Below are 17,127 nucleotides of genomic sequence, written 5' to 3' on the forward strand. Positions count from 1 at the left end.
TAAATAGTAAGTTTTAGTATAATTCGTGATGAGATTCGAGATTCTTATCTAGCAACGTAATTTTCAGATAGCAGTGATGGCAGATTCCTTTATCCCGATATCATCTGATCACTCAGAGCCTTCAGTCGGAAGACCGTCATCTGATCCACATCCTGCTTTTCCACCAGTTTCAGCTATAATACCAATTGTGACGGTTGTACCACTGTGATCTATTCCACCTCCTGGCGTGAGACCACCTATTCGAGGACCTCTACCTGCTGATTCTGATTCTACCGGACATTCGATTACGGGTGCATCTTTCCAGTTTATTCCACATCCTGTTCCATACTATTAGTATGAGGCTCTTCTTTTGAATGAGAAGCCCTGTTGGCACAAATCCAGGAGCTACAATACATTATAAGGACTATAGTGTAGACAGGAATGTGAGGGAGCTTCGGAATGAGATTTAGGTGACCCGAAGAATACTTGAGGCGAGACTTCATGGAGCTACTTGCGAGTATGTAGCCCCAGATGCTCTTATGGAGTGGGCTAGGGAGGTATTGGAGGACTTTGAAAGGCTTGGTGGACCAGAATTTCCCTGAAACTAGACGATGAAAACGATGTGACAACTGATATATGTATAATAGTATGTAGTGTGTACTATCAGACTTTTGGTGGGTATATAAATAAACTACACTCGTTGAATAATGGATAGGCCTGTTGTACCTTTGCCTTTAATAAAACATTTTGCGTTTGTACTACCAAACTTTGATATATATATATATATATATCAGTACCTTTTCTTTTCTAGCATTGTCATCTACCTTACTCTACCTGTTTTATCTTACTTATTGCACCTGTTATAAACTCTTGTGATAACATGCACTCTATCACCTAATTGTTTACATTCTGTAAAGAAGCATGCAATTTACTTGGTTCAACGATTGAAAATGTTTTCAAAAAGAGATATTTCTGTTTTATAAAAACTTTTCATAAAAATGATTTTGTTTTAAAGGCTAAATAAGTTGTTTGATTCTTTATAGAAAATGCCTCCCAAAAAAAATACCCGTCCTACCAATCAAAATGAAGAAAACCAACAACAATACCCAAGACGACAATAACCAGAATGCCAATCCAGGTCCCATAGACCCAACTGTAGCCCAAATTCTTCAGATCTTGGCCCAACAGACAGTCCATCTGACTCAACAACAACAGAGGCAGACTAATCCTCAGATAACCTTTAAGACTTTTCAACCGGTGAATCCAACAGAATTTAAAGGTTCTATAGACCCTATTGAGGTAAGAGTCCGGTTGAAGGAAATTGAGAAGGCATTTTCCTTAGTCAAGGTAAGAGAGGAACATAAAACTGAGTTTGCAAGTTACTACTTGAAGAATGAAGCAATCTACTAGTGGGAAACTGTTAAAATATTGGAAGGTACGGATGATGTTGCGTGGGATAGATTCAAGGAGTTGTTCTTGGAAAAGTATTTCCCTCAGTTTGTTCAGGATCAAATGGAATTGAAATTTTTGGAGTTAAAGCAGGGAAATATTTCAGTGACAAATTATAAAAGTAATTTGAGGAGTTGTCTAGGTTTGTACCATTGTATGTGGACACTGATAGGAAGAAAGCTAAGAGGTTCCAATAGGGTCTTAAGCCATGGATCCGAGGGAAGGTGGCCATATTTGAATTGGATACATATGTAGGAGTTGTGCAGAAAGCTATGATTGCGGAGATAGAGAGTGAAATGTCTCAGAAGGAGAAGGAGAGTAAGAAAAGGAAGTTTTAGGGAAATCAAGGATAGTCCCAAGCAGGGAAGTTTCCAAATTTTAATCAGAGGAAAGGAAAGTTCCATCCCGGAAGGAATTTTAATAGGCAGAATACAGGCAACGGAGGACAAGGTAACCGTCCAGCCACTGGGAATCAGCCAACCCATCATAGGCCAGCTTTACCTGACTGCCAAGTATGTGGAAAGAAGCATGGAGGAGTTTGCAGCAAGCTGAATGTGGTTTGCTACAAATGCAACCAGAGGGGGAATTATCAAGGGAGTGCCGTAATCATCCGGCCAGAGAGCTAGTCAATAAGGATCAACCTACCAGGAATCAGACAGGCAAAGTTCCAGCAATTGGGTATACATGTTTCAAGTGCGGAAAGCCAAGGCACATAACAAGGGATTTCAAGATACCAATTCCAGTTAATAATACACTGAGAATCATGGGAGCTACTCCAACAATAAATGAACCTTCCAGAGCTAGAGTTTATGACATTTCTGTGAAGGATTCTTGTTACTGCTGATTCTCAATGATCAGAAGGAGCTCAGGATCTGACTGTATTTAGATGTCATCAGTATTTGATGTGTCGTCAGGATTTGATCATCATCAGTATCTGCATGTCATCAGCATCTGAAGGCAGTCTATTATGAAGATTGATTCTGTTCCTTATTTTGAGGGATGGATATCTGTTACATTCTGAGTGATAGGATTTTGTATATTCAGTTAAAGATATGTATCATTTTCTGTTAGTAATTGACAATGCATATCTTAGATTAATTTGTAGCAGCTGTGTATTATATAAACATAGTTTAGGTCATCACATAGTGATTAACTCGAGCATTGTACAACCTAGCAGCTCTCAAGAATATCAGTATTTCTTGAGAGATTTTGTAACAATTTTTATCAGAAATATAAAGAACTGTTATATTTTTATACTTGTTAGAAACATCTATACAATTGTATCCAACCCCCCTTAAATAATTGTATCACTACTGGGCAACAATTGGTATTAGAGCGAACTGATAAATTTACAATCAGAAGCGATCTAAACATGTCTCTGAACAAGTATGAAAGTATTAAAATCCTCATTCTGAAAATGGCTGAATATCCTACATGAAAGGTGAAGATGCTCATGCACCTGGAAGCTACAGATCCAGACTACCTCGACGTAATCAATGATGGACCCTACATGCCAACAAAATTGGTGCCTGTAACTCCTATTATTGCTGAACACCTTCAGTTGAAGGAAAAGAGTGAGTGGACACCAGAAGAGAAAGTTGTTGTACTGAAGGATGCAAAGGTAAGAAACATTTTGCATAACAGTCTTGATTCTATGATGTCAAAAAGGGTTATAGCCTACTAGACTGCCAAGGAGATCTGGGATGCCCTTGAAACTCAATGTCAAGGAACCATGGCCATCATGAAGAACATAAGGGCTGTTCTAATTCAAGAATATGAAAATTTTGAGGCCAAGTATGATGAAAGTCTCACCAACATCTATGACAGGTTTCTCACCCAGCTTAACAATCTATCCTTGGTGGGAAAGGTGTATGATTGGGATGATTCAAACACTAAGTTTCTGAGAGCCTTGAATGAGGAATGAGTGACTCAGACTTCAATCATACGATATCAGTATGATTTGGAAATGGTTACCCTGGATGAAGTCCATGGCATGCTAAGAACTCATAATTTGGAAGTTCAGCAAAGGAAAGAGAGGAAAAGCAACAAAGGGAAAGTCAGTTGCTTTAAAGTTGAATGCTAAAACTTCAAAAGACAGGCTTGTTGAATCTGCAAGGAAAAAGAACAATCTGCCAGAATCAGATACTGATGATTCATCATCAAATCCTGATGATGATAATGGTTCTGAAACTGATGAGAACGTGATATATTCTGATGTCATGCAAATGGCTGCATAGCTAGTTAAGGGCTTCAAGAGGATGCAATTCAGGAAGTCTCAGAAGAAAAGAAGCTTTAGGAAGAAGTTCACTGGAGGGGAAAGGAAGTCATCTGGAAGAAGAGAAGGAAAGGACTCTAAAGCTGGAAAAGTCGATAGGTCAAAAATCAAGTACTACAGCTGTGATGAACCTGGTCACTTTGCTACATAGTGCAAAAAGACAAAGCATGACAAAGGGAAGAACAAAGCCTTGATTACATCAAACAAGGATTATATGGACTCCACTGATTCTGAAAATAAAGAAACATGTTATGCACTGATGGCTAGCTTTGATGCTCCTGCTTCCTCTGATTCTAAGGTATCAACTTATTTCTTCTCTTTTGATACTGAAGATATATCTGAACTAAAATCTATTCTTAAGTATCTCCCTGTAAATTTTAAAAATAAGATTCTAGAGAACAATAGACTGTAACTGAAAATGAAATCTTAAAATCTAGGAATGATCAGTTGGAGTCTGACTTAGTAAATCAGATTGAAATTTAGAAAGAATATGAGAAAGCTAAACATACAACAAAGATACTAGAATTTAAGTATAGTATGTTAGAGAATGAATTAGAAAATGAGAGGAAAACCCTTAAAGCCTGGACTGTTTTAGGAAAAAAGGTTCATGATATGATCTCTAAGAAAAACTGGAAAGAATGTCTTGGTTATGTAGATAGAGTTAAGGATGTTGACACTAGAAATAAAACTACCCTTAAGACTCCTGTTAAGTTTATCTCTTCAGAAGCTGATGAACCCAAATCTATCTTTGAGAAGGGTTCAACCTCAACATCCCAAGAAAAGTCAGTATGCGATAAATCTCAAAGAAAGGATAACAAGGAAACCATTAAGACTGTTAAGAAAGAAAAGAACATAGGACTTTTGTCTAAAAGACAATTGAAAAAGAAATTATCTGAGGTTACTGACAAACCTCTAGTAAAAATTCCTAAAAGAAACAAGAATGGTAAGCAAGGTATTTTTAAGGATTCTAATTATAAGTTTGTTCCTAATGCTCCGAGAAAAACTTGTTTTAACTATGGTAATACTAATTATCTTGCTATTGATTGCAGGAGGAGTAAGAAAATGAAAACTGATATTCCTGAGTCTGATGTTAGGGGCAAATCGGTATTTTATAAACCATAAAATCCTTGTTTTTATTGTGGTAGTAGTTGGCATTCAATTTACACTTGTAGTTCCTATCATAAGTTGTATCACAACTATTATGAACCTTTGCCTAAATTTAATAAAATTGTTTATGTGCTTAATTCTTCCAGTTCTACTAAATCTACCCCTGATAAGAGAAATCCTGACAAGGGAAAAACCGTCAGAAGTGAGCTTGAATCACAAAGACTTAAGTTATCCAAAAAGAGAGCCCAACAAGTACTGTGGGTCCTTAAAAATCCTTTTAATTAATCACTCCTCTGACTGTAGGGTAACAGGAAAAATACTATTGTCTTAGATAGTGGATGTTCAGGACACATGACTGGAAATAAATCCCTGCTATCAGAATTTGAGAGGAAGGCTGGCCCAGATGTATCATATGGGGATGGAAATATAGGACACACTCTGGGATATGGCAACTTAATAATTGGAAAGGTAGTAATAGAGAATGTAGCTCCGGTGGAAGGACTAAAGCATAATCTTCTAAGCATCAGTCAAATCACTGACAGAGGTTATCATGTAGTATTCTATGAATCTCACTGTGAAGTTGTTCATAACAAGTCAAAGAAGATTGTCTTGATGGGATACAGATATGGCAACATGTATGAAACAAGACTGCATGAAATTCTTGAGCAAGAAACTACTTGCCTTATCTCAAAGGCATCAGTAGGTGAGAGCTGGAATTGGCACAAGAAGCTCTCACATCTCAACTTCAATTCAATTAATGAACTTGCCAAGAAAGAGCTAGTAAGAGGATTACCAAATATGCTATACTCATCTGATGGTCTTTGTGATGCTTGTCAAAAGTCCAAGCAAAGAAGAGTATCTTTCAAAAGTAAAATATAATTCTCTATCACTGAGCCATATCATATGTTACACTTGGATCTCTTTGGACCAGTAAACATAATGTCAATCAACAAGAAAAGGTACACACTTGTAATTGTTGATGATTTTACTAGATACACTTGGATTTATTTTCTACACAAGAAGGATGAAACTCCAGAAATTCTTCTGGATCATATAAGGCAAATTGAGAATGGATCCAACTTCAAAGTAAAAATACTGAGAAGTGATAATGGCACCGAGTTTAAGAACTCAAAAATGGAGGAAGTCTGCAAGTACAAAGGCATACAATAACAATTCGTAGCCCATAACACACCTCAACAAAATGGTGTTGTTGAGAGAAAGAACATAACCCTGATTGAAGCTGGCAGGACTCTGCTAGAAGAAGCCAAACTACCCACTTACTTCTGGGATGAAGCAGTAAACACAGCATGTTATACTCAGAATATCACACTGATAAACAGACATGGTGTCACTCCTTATCAAATGCTGAAAGAAAAGAAGCCAAGTCTCAAACATCTTCATGTATTTGGATGTAAGTGCTTTGTTATGAGAACTCATACTGATTAGCTAGGAAAATTTGAATCAAAAGCTGATGAAGGAATCTTTGTTGGTTACTCACCATCAAGAGCATACAGGGTGTTCAATCTGAGAACTAATTTTATAGTTATCTCCATCAATGTATCTTTTGATGATAAGAAGATTCTTGGTTTTGAATAAGACTCTCATGAAAGTCTAATCTTTGCAAATAAAAATGCACTGTTGGAATCTGCATCAAACTCTAATGGACTGTCAATTACTGATAATCCAAATCCTGATACTCCTTCAGATTCTGAAGATGATAATTATACTAATGAACCTGCACATGTTGAGGGGGAGCAATAGAAAGGTTCAATTGATAGTACTAACACTGAAGAATCAACTCAAGGTTCTTCTCAATCTGGTCATTCATAATCTAATGCTGATTCAATATTAGGTGGACATGAGTTGAGTCCCAATACTTCATCAGGAGATAACATCACTGATTCAGGGGGAGCCTCAAATGCATTTGATGGGGCATATGATTCAGGGGGAGCATCTAGCACCAGAAGGACATTTCCTAGTTCCAGAAAATGGAAAGATCAAACTCCCGATCCGATCATTGAAAATCCCGATGAAGGTGTAAAAACAAGGAGTGCAACTCAAAATGAATGCTTGTATCACAATCTACTTTCAAGAGAAACGCCAAAGAAAGTGGAAGATGCACTCAAGGATGCAGATATGGTTATATCTATGCAAGAAGAGTTGAATGAGTTCGAAAAAAATGAAGTTTGGAAGCTGGTGCCTAGACCCAAAAACAGGTCAATTGTAGGCACAAAGTGGGTCTTCAGAAATAAGACTGATTATGATGGAACCATTGTTAGAAGCAAGGCAATATTGGTGGCTAAAGGATATTCTCAACATGAAGGCATCGATTATGATGAAACCTTTGCTCCTGTTGCTAGGCTGGAAGCAATCAGAATTTTTTGGCATATGCTACACATAAGAAGTTCAAAGTTTTTCAGATGGATGTCAAGAGTGCATTTCTCAATGGAGAACTAGAAGAAGAAGTCTATGTTGAATATCCACCAGGTTTTGTAGATTCTAAACATCCTGACTATGTTTATAGACTTGACAAAGCACTCTATGGACTAAAGCAAGCACCTACAGCATGGTATGAGACCCTTGCTCAGTTTCTGCTTGAAAGTGGATTCAAAAGAGGTACAATAGATAAAAGTTTATTTAATCTGAATCAAGGTAAAGATCTGCTTTTAGTTCAAATTTATGTGGATGATATCATTTTTGGATCAACTAATCCAAAACTGTGTGATAAGTTCTCAAAGTTGATGCAATCAAGATATCAAATGAGTATGATGGGAGAGATGAGATATTTTTTGGGATTGCAAATTAAACAGACTGATAATGACATCTACATTAATCAGTCCAAGTACACAAAGAATCTGTTGAAAAGATTTAATTTACAAGAGAGTGCAACTGCAACTACTCCTATGGCAACTGCTACAAAGCTTGATCCTCATGAAGGTACAACTGTTGATGTCACAAACTATAGAGGTATTATTGGTTCTCTTTTGTACCTAACGGCTAGTAGGCCAGACATTATGTTTGCCACCTATTTGTGTGCAAGATTTCAGGCAAATCCTAGGGAGCCGCATCTTATTGCAGTGAAGAGAATTTTCAGATACCTCAAGGGTATTGTATCACTTGGTCTTTGGTATGCAAGGGAAGCTGATTTTGGATTATGTGGATATTCGGACGCTGATTTGCTGGCTGCAAGATAGACAGAAAGAGTACATCTGGGAGCTGTCATTTTTTGGGAGGCAGATTAGTCTCATGGTTCAGTAAGAAGCAAAAATCCATTTCTACTTCAACTGCTGAGGCTGAATATATTGTAGCCGGGAGCTGCTGTGCTCAGTTGTTATGGATGAGGAATCAACTCATGAACTATGGATTATCATTTTTTAAAATTCCTATTTATTGTGATAATCAAAGTGCTATTGCTATGACAGGAAACCCAGTGCAACACTCTTTTACTAAAAATATCAGCATCAGATATCATTTTATAAGAGAGCATGTCATGGAAGGAACAATTGAGCTTTTCATTTTGTTCCTACTGATCAGCAGCTGGCTGATATCTTCACAAAATCATTACCTGAAGCAACATTTACAAAGCTTTTCAATGAACTTGGTATGGTTAGTTGGTACCTATAATTTTCTTTTAATTTATATTTGATCAAATCCTGATGAATAATGATCAAATCCTGATGTGTCCTAAATGCTGTTGAAGATATTATGTTGGGAATTTTTGATGTATTTTATTATATGCATGATAAATGAAGTGAATTTATTTGCTAAATGTGCATGTATGAATATATATCATTGTCATCATTGCAAATCAGTCTAGGGAGACGCGCTTTAATAAGATATTTTTTGGTTAAATCATTAAGTTAACTCGACACTTAATAATTAATCAAACCCCTAGTCTTTTGATATTCCCTTTCTCTCTCGATTATTTAACCATCATTCATCATCCAGTCCAATCATCTCTTCCTAAACACAAAACGCTCTCTTCACTTTCATTTCTCATATCTCTTTCTTCTCAAACAATGGCATATTTCTGGTGGTTCTACAACCATTTCACTAATATTGTAAAAAATCTTCATGATGGAATGCAAACTCAATATCACATCAAAGCCATTTCATACGACATCTGGATTCAACTTCCAGAAATCATCAAAAATGACCTTCTGAGATTCCAAAGAGATCTTTACCCCTACACTCTTCAACATCAAGAGAGGATCATTCATCTTGCTATCCTCTCTGTTGAATGCAGAAAGAAGCCCAGATCATCTACCGCATTAGTCCTCCCGGCAAAAACCCTCTTGTTATTTCTCTTTACCATCAGCTTTGTCAGGCTTCTTAGACTAAGGCTGTTGAAGTTTCTCTCTTAGACTAGGATTTTCTTGTAATCACCTATGAATGTAATCAAAACTTCATTAAATGTACTCTCTTGAACTATTAATGAAATTTTGGTTGTTCTGTTTACAAGATCTAATTTATGTCCCTTAGTTGTGTATGCATGTACCTGTTCTTAATTATAGCCTGTTAATCTCTAAATCATACACTTAACATGTATCTTTTAATGATTCTTGTGATTAAAATTGTGGTTTTCTGATAAGCTTGAGTTGTTTTGACAAATACTGATGAATTTGAATCGCCAAATCCTGACATTGTCAAATCCTAACAGATAAGAGGTTCCAAATATTGACGACAGGTCAACATGTTTTCATTTAGAATATTATTGAAAAATGATTTCTGAATTGTTTAGTGCTGAAAATTGAATTTCTTATTTAATTATTGTTTAATAGTGGATTATTTGTTGAACAAATTCACACACTATTTTATTGAAAGAGCTGTGCATATTTTGTTGCTAATTTCGCACATTACTCCACTTTCCAATCCTACTCTTCAGTAATTACCCTATATCAGAATTTTAATTCACTAAGCTTCCTTCTTCGTGTGTGTTACAAACAACTCAGCTTGGCAAACTTATATTTGCACAAGAACTTCTGTGACACAAATCATCATACACACAACCTCACTATTCACATCTAACGAATATTCTTCCTCAATGCCTACAAACATCATGTCATCTTCTGAGATTTCACCTTTCTTCAGCCAAACCACTATCATTCACGGCAACACTTTTGGAACCAATAACTACTTGGCTCCGCTTACACATCAGCAGTTTCCCCAATCTTTTCATGATATATAGGATTTCTTACTCCAATGTCCAATTGGGTATGTGTTAGTCGCTAAACATGCGCTAATAATACACGCAAGTATTATTAACTATTTAATTTATGCACCTAAGCAACAATGTATGGTTATTATCCAATGCTAAGATGATAAAAAATTGAGATTGTTTATAACTAAGAATTAACTAATAATTATAACTATGAGAATAAGATTGACTGAATTAATATATATGACAAACATGGGATTCTAACTTCATTAAATACTTCATTCAATAGCCTTATTATTCTTAACCTTAGAATGCAATGGTTATGATACTAATCAGATAACACGAAACTGATAAACGTCAACTTTTGTTGCACGAGTACCATTCTACCAGACATCCACAAAAGAGATAGAAGCTGAATATGCACCAATTATAATCCTATATGTCTATAGAATTTGAAAACATAACGGTTTAAGCACAAGTTTTCTATCTTGATTACATAGGGCAAGTAAGATGGTTAAAATTACCTACGAATCATGCATGACAAATATATGAACCTATGCTAGCATGGCAAGTTCTAAATCCTTAAATTCACTTTCGCTTCATTAAGAATTAACACACTATCTTATAAGTTCGCGACGCTCATAAGACGAATACGCACAACCAATACTAGGATATCATACAATCACCACATACTAAGGCATCAAACAATTTAACTAAAGAAATCCATAAATAAATCCGCTGTAACCCCATGATAACAATTAGCCCATAATCGGACTCATCATCAACGTGGGTTCCGATAAAATCATGATATATAAAACGTAGTCTTTATACGAATAATTAAACCAAATACAAACAAGAGAATAGGTTCAACAAAACAAGAAACAATCATCCAAATTACAACTCAAAATAAAGATTTATAAGAATAAACTAGACCGTCTTCGCTTTTGTTGAATTGTGCTAAAGGTCTCTTGTCGTCTTCTCCTTGCGCTCTGGTTTGTCTCTTTTTTAAAACAACCTAATATGAATATATATAGAAGCCCTAAACAATCTGGAAGCCTTCCCTTTTAGAATTGTATAACAAACAGGATTCTTGAATTCGGCATCTGCGCGGGCGCGTGCTATTACAGTGCGGGCGCGCTGTATTTCTGGAAATCTGGAGCGGCCGCGCGCTATCACAGCGCGGGCGCACCATCCTTCTGGGAAAAACTCATATTTCTTCTTAAATCTTGCTGTTTCGAGCCGGCTTTCCAAGAGCTTTTATTCCAACACCACCTGGACACCAAATTAGCACCAAAACAATGCTAATTCACCTGATTACCTGAATAATGCCTGAAATGCAAAAACAATAGAAAAGGCATTAAAACACTTAACAACTTGAGTACAAATGCATCAATTCAAAGCTTATTAGAGCATAATAAGTGTCATAAATGCCACTCAACATACCCCCAAACTTGAATCGATGTTTGTCCTCAACCATAAATAGACTAAAAGAACAAGAAACAAAAAATGCATGAATGCAACTATATGAATGCAACGATCCCAATAGAATAACTCAACCAATCAGCAAATGCAGTTACTTGCATGAAGATCAATCAAATCATACAAATCAACTTACAAACTAGAGGCGTACGTGTGTGAAGATGCTTACAGATATACTATCGCAACTAGATCAATAATCATGACTCACTACTCATCAAGACAATCGCAAGGTTATAAATAAAATAAAAAGCTAGGCTCAAAATAACTTATAATACTTCAATTCTTATATTAGAGTTTTATACGGATTCATGCTTTTATTCATAACAAAATAGCTTAAGTATGCTTATTTGATCGTGCAATGAGTGAGGTCCATAAAAGACTTATACAATAGCACCCATGTAGCGAGCGTTAGGTTAGCGGATCCCAGACTATAAAAGCCTTAGGTCACTAGGCACAAAGTCCCCTAAGAACTTAATAACTCGAGTACTAAAGAGCCCACTCGTGATCAATTATACATCACACTTATTCTTTTTTTTTCTTTTTTTCTCTTAATTTCTTTTTTTTTTCTTTTCACAATTTCTGAATGAGTGTGTTTCGCTCCATCTCATTCAACCCTAGACTACTCATAAAAATATGAGCCGACTACTAGCCAATTGACACCTAGCCACAAAACTAGCAATGAAATCCCATTTTTCCAATTTTTAAATATCCATGTATTTTATTATTAAGAGAATACCCTAAATTCTAAATATAAACAAATGATTAAACCTCGACAAATCAACAAACCATGATCATGATCTAGCACTCTAGCAACCTATAAGACTTAGTGAAATACAAGTGTCTCTAGCATGCAAATCAACTTAGTACGACTTAACATCTCTAAACACGACATCACTACACTAGCATCAATGTCACAAGTCAATCAGAAAAATTATCTAAGGGATCATGTTATAATGCAAATGCATGAAACTACATGAACAAAATATCATAAAACTACCAAAATTAAAAAAAACTACATGGCAAAATAGGCAACTATATGAACTAAACTATCATGAACATGGAACTATATGAGACTCACACAAACATATTCCTTCAACTACTACCCCCAAACTTAAAATATTCACTGTCCTCAGTGAAGGTAATAGTAAGGAATCAGGCATACCTACTCTAAATCAGAATCCTCACCCTCAAGGGGTGGAGTGTCAAGCGTGTTAGGAGGCGGATACACAGAGTCCTCACCAAATACTGGCCACTGAATGTCAACTCCGGTGGATCTAAATGCAGTCCCAAGTGCCTGGGTGAGATCATGTGCAAATCGACTATGAATGTCGTGCATCACATCCATCCTCCTCACAAGACGCCTATACTGTGTCATGCTCTTCTTCGATGATTCCTTCAACTGTGACGACTCTATCTCCTCACCCAATTAAGCTCTCCAACCCGCTTCACGGGCAAACTTGGAACCACCAGCATAATACTGATCATAGGGCCGCTTTCCTGGAAGCATATCAAATGAATAACCCAACCCTTCAGGATCAGGCTTACCCCCATACCACTTCACCATGTGAAATATAATCGAACTATCAATGGCAGCACTAGGGAGCTGAAGTTGTTCATATTTGGCCCAACGAACATGAGCTGCCACACAGCAACCTCGTCACTATGGACGCGTAAGGTATAGAATCTGTAGTGCTCCCTCTCAAAAATCACAGAATACCATGGTGAATAATCCTACTAATGTCCACATAATCCCCCTTCAGAATACCCCACAATAAACGTGCTCGCTCTACATTAACCTCATGCATATGAGACATTGGCAGAATATTAGCACAAATAAAGGCATTCCAAGCACGGGCAAATCTGTTCATACAAGAAGCAGGGAATGTGGCATAATCAGTTGTGCCCCTCTTGAATTTCCACTGAGTCTTAGGCACACATAGAGTAGCAACAATCAAATCTATGTCAAAATCCTACGGAGTCTTATCATTCCAAATAGCTTGACCAGTTTTTTCGCGAGCTGATTAGTTACCCTCCTTATCGCTCCAACACTATACTCCGCCTTCATCCCCCTAACCACCGTGAAACCATTCTTCTCCGCCCTTGCATTAACATAAAACTCCCGCACAACACTCATAGGCACAGCAGCGGGTTCGTCACAAAAAGAAACCCAACCCATCTCCTGAATCATCTCCAATAGCTGACCATCTTTCCCTGATGGAAGAAAACCTCGCTCCTTGACGATTGGCTTCGAAAGAAGCCTCGTGTACTCCTCCTCAACTTCAGGAGTAGAAAACCTGGGCCTCACACCACTCACAGTTGAAGAATCGGTGGTGCTGCTTCCAACTTGTGTTCTTTGACTCTTGGGTACCATGGAGATTGATTAGAAAGAATAAGAGTTGTGATTGAGAGATAGTTTATGTTTAAAAGTTTGTGAATTGGTGAAAAAGTTTGTGTATGGGGTGTATGTATATATAGGTGGTGAAAAGAGAATTAGATATGGAATAGAAGTGGGAATTGATTATGAGAATAATGGGAGTAATGGGTTTGATTTGGAGAGGGAATTATGGGATGTGGGGGAGTGAAATCCGGTTGGGAATTGATTTTGGGACAAAATTCCCGTTCCCCCCCCTTAAACTGCCTTTTATTTTTTTCCAGAGTCGAGACACTGGTGCGGGCGCGCACTGGGACGATGCGGGTATGCGCTACTTCTGCCAAACCGGTGCGGTTGCACGCTGTAACAGCACGGGCGTGCCTTGTTTCTGTGTAAATGGCGCAGCCGCGCGCTGGGACAGCGCGGGCGGCAGGCTTCTGTAGTCGGACCTGAATTTTTTCCATTTTTTTATTTTTTTTGTGATTTTCTCTTTTCTTCTTACTTCCTCTACTTACTAATGCACAACAAACTTGGGTTTCCTCCCAAGAAGGACTTCTTTTACGTTGCTAGCTCAACGTAGAATCTTGAGATTAATTGGACAATAAAATGGCACTAACCTCCTCACGGGTTGCCGTGTCACCATAATAATGCTTCAACCGTTGACCATTTACCTTGAATGCTTGGCCCGGATCATTTTAAAAAATTTCCACCGCTCCATGTGGAAACACAGTTTTGATTATGAAGGGCCCTGACCATCTTGACTTCAACTTTCCAGGAAAAATACGGAGACGAGAGTTGAATAAAAGAATTTGTTGCCCTGACACAAATTTCTTGAGCACTAGACCCCGATCGTGCCACCTTTTGACTTTCTCCTTATACATCTTGTTGTTCTCATAAGCTTGATGTCGATACTCGTCAAGTTCATTCAACTAAAGCATCCTCTTCTTTCCAGCTGCATCCAAGTCCAGATTCAATTTCTTCAAAGCCCAATAGGCTTTATGCTCGAGCTCCACAGGCAAATGACACCACTTACCATACACCAACTGAAATGATGACATTCCCAATGGAGTCTTATATGCTGTTCTATATGCCCAAACAGCTTCATCAAGCTTCAAAGACCAATCCTTCCTTGATGGACATACCACTTTCTCCAAAATGCGCTTGATCTCTCTGTTAGATACCTCAGCTTGACCATTTGTCTGAGGATGATAAGCTGCAACAATGCGATGATTCACATTATACCTTTTCATCATGGCAGTGAACTTGTGATTGCAAAAATGCGACCCCTCTTCACTGATTATGACTCTTGGAGTTCCAAACCTTGTGAATATTTGTTTGTGAAGAAAATTAAGCACCACTTTTGCATCAGTTTGTTGGCAATGCCTTAACTTCAACCCATTTCGACACATAATCAATCGCCAAGAAGATATACTGATTGTTACAAGATGAGACAAATGGCCCCATGAAGTCAATTCCCCAAACATCGAAGACCTCAACCTCGAGAAGTATATTAAGAGGCATCTCATCCCTCTTAGACATATTAACCCACACGTTGATATCGATCACATTTCAAAACAAACTAATGAACATCTTTAAACAATGTTGGCCAAAAAAACCCACTTGAAGAACACGGAGCTGCTGTCTTTTCTCCACCATAATGTCCTCCATAAGCCGTTGAATGGCAATCTTTCAAGATTCCCCCCGTTTCTCTGTAAGGAATACATCTCCTGATGATTTGGTCAGCTCCTTGGCGAAAAAGAAATGGCTCATCCCACATATACCACTTCACCTCATGTAGAAACTTCTTCCTTTGAGCATAAGATAAGTCGGGAGGCATGATATTACTCATAAGGTAGTTCATAATGTCTGCAAACCATGACTCTTATTCTTGCACTCCAAACAGCTGCTCGTCGAGAAATACTCATTTATCAATGTCTTATCCAATGAAGTAGCATTAGGATTCTCAAAAAATGAAAGATGATCATCAACTTGATTTTCAGTTCCTTTTTTGTCCTTGATCTCTAGTTCAAATTCTTAGAGCAAAAGAACCCATTGAATCAATCTAGGCTTCGAGTCCTTCTTTGAGACGAGATATCGAATGGCGCCGTGATTAGTGAAAACTGTCACCTTAGTCCCAAGTAGATAAGATCGAAATTTCTCAAAACCATAGACAATAGAAAAAAGTTCTTTCTCCGTAGTAGTGTAAATCAGTTGAGCACCATTTAGAGTCTTACTAGCATAGTAGAACACATGAAATATGTTGTTCTTTCTCTGCCCAAGTACTGCTCCAACTGCATAGTCACTTGCATCACACATCATCTCAAAAGGCTCATTCCAATCAGGTGCAGTTATGACAGGTGTCATGATTAAACTCTTCTTCAATGTCTCAAAAGCTGCAAGGCACTCATCATCAAATTTAAAAGGAACATCTTTCTCTAATAGACTGCACAAAGGCTTTGAAATTTTCGAGAAATCTTTGATGAAACGCCTATAGAAACCCGCATGACCATAAAAACTGTGAATTCCCTTAATAGAAATTAGTGGAGGAAGATTCTCAATGACCCCCACCTTGGCCTTGTCCACCTCCAGGCCTTTATTAGAAACCTTGTGCCCAAGAATAATGCCCTGACGCACCATAAAATGGCATTTCTCCCAATTGAGAACCAGATTGGTCTCAACACACCTCTTGAGAACGTGTCCCAGATTCTGCAAGCATTCATCAAAAGAATCGCCAAAGACTGAGAAGTCATCCATGAACACCTCCACATTCTAGCCAATCATGTCAGAAAAGATGGCCATCATACATCTCTGAAATGTGGCTGATGCACCACACATACCAAAAGAAACTCGTCTGAAGGCGAAAGTACCAAATGGACAAGTGAAGGTAGTCTTCTCCTGATCTTCTGGAGCGATACAAATCTGATTGTAACCCGAATAGCCATCCAGAAGACAGTAATACTCATGACCGGACAACCTGTCAAGTATCTGATCAATGAAGGGCAATGGAAAGTGGTCCTTCGTAGTAGCCTTGTTCAGTTTCTAATAGTCCATGCAGACCCTCCACCCCGTGACTGTTCTGGTAGGGATAAGCTCATTCTTTTCATTTTCTACCACATTAATTCTACCTTTCTTTGGTACACATTGAAAGGCATATGTCATAGCCTATTTGTTTATTCGAGGATTTAACTCAACTCAAATAAGAATGTAACAAGTAAATAGTGATTCTATCGTCAAAGAGATCTCTCAAAGTAACATCTGTCAAAGGATTAAGAAAAAATGTTCATCTACAGACTTGAGGAATTACTTCAC

Source organism: Apium graveolens, chromosome 11 (genome assembly GCF_009905375.1).
Source record: "Apium graveolens cultivar Ventura chromosome 11, ASM990537v1, whole genome shotgun sequence".
NCBI lineage: Eukaryota > Viridiplantae > Streptophyta > Magnoliopsida > Apiales > Apiaceae > Apium > Apium graveolens.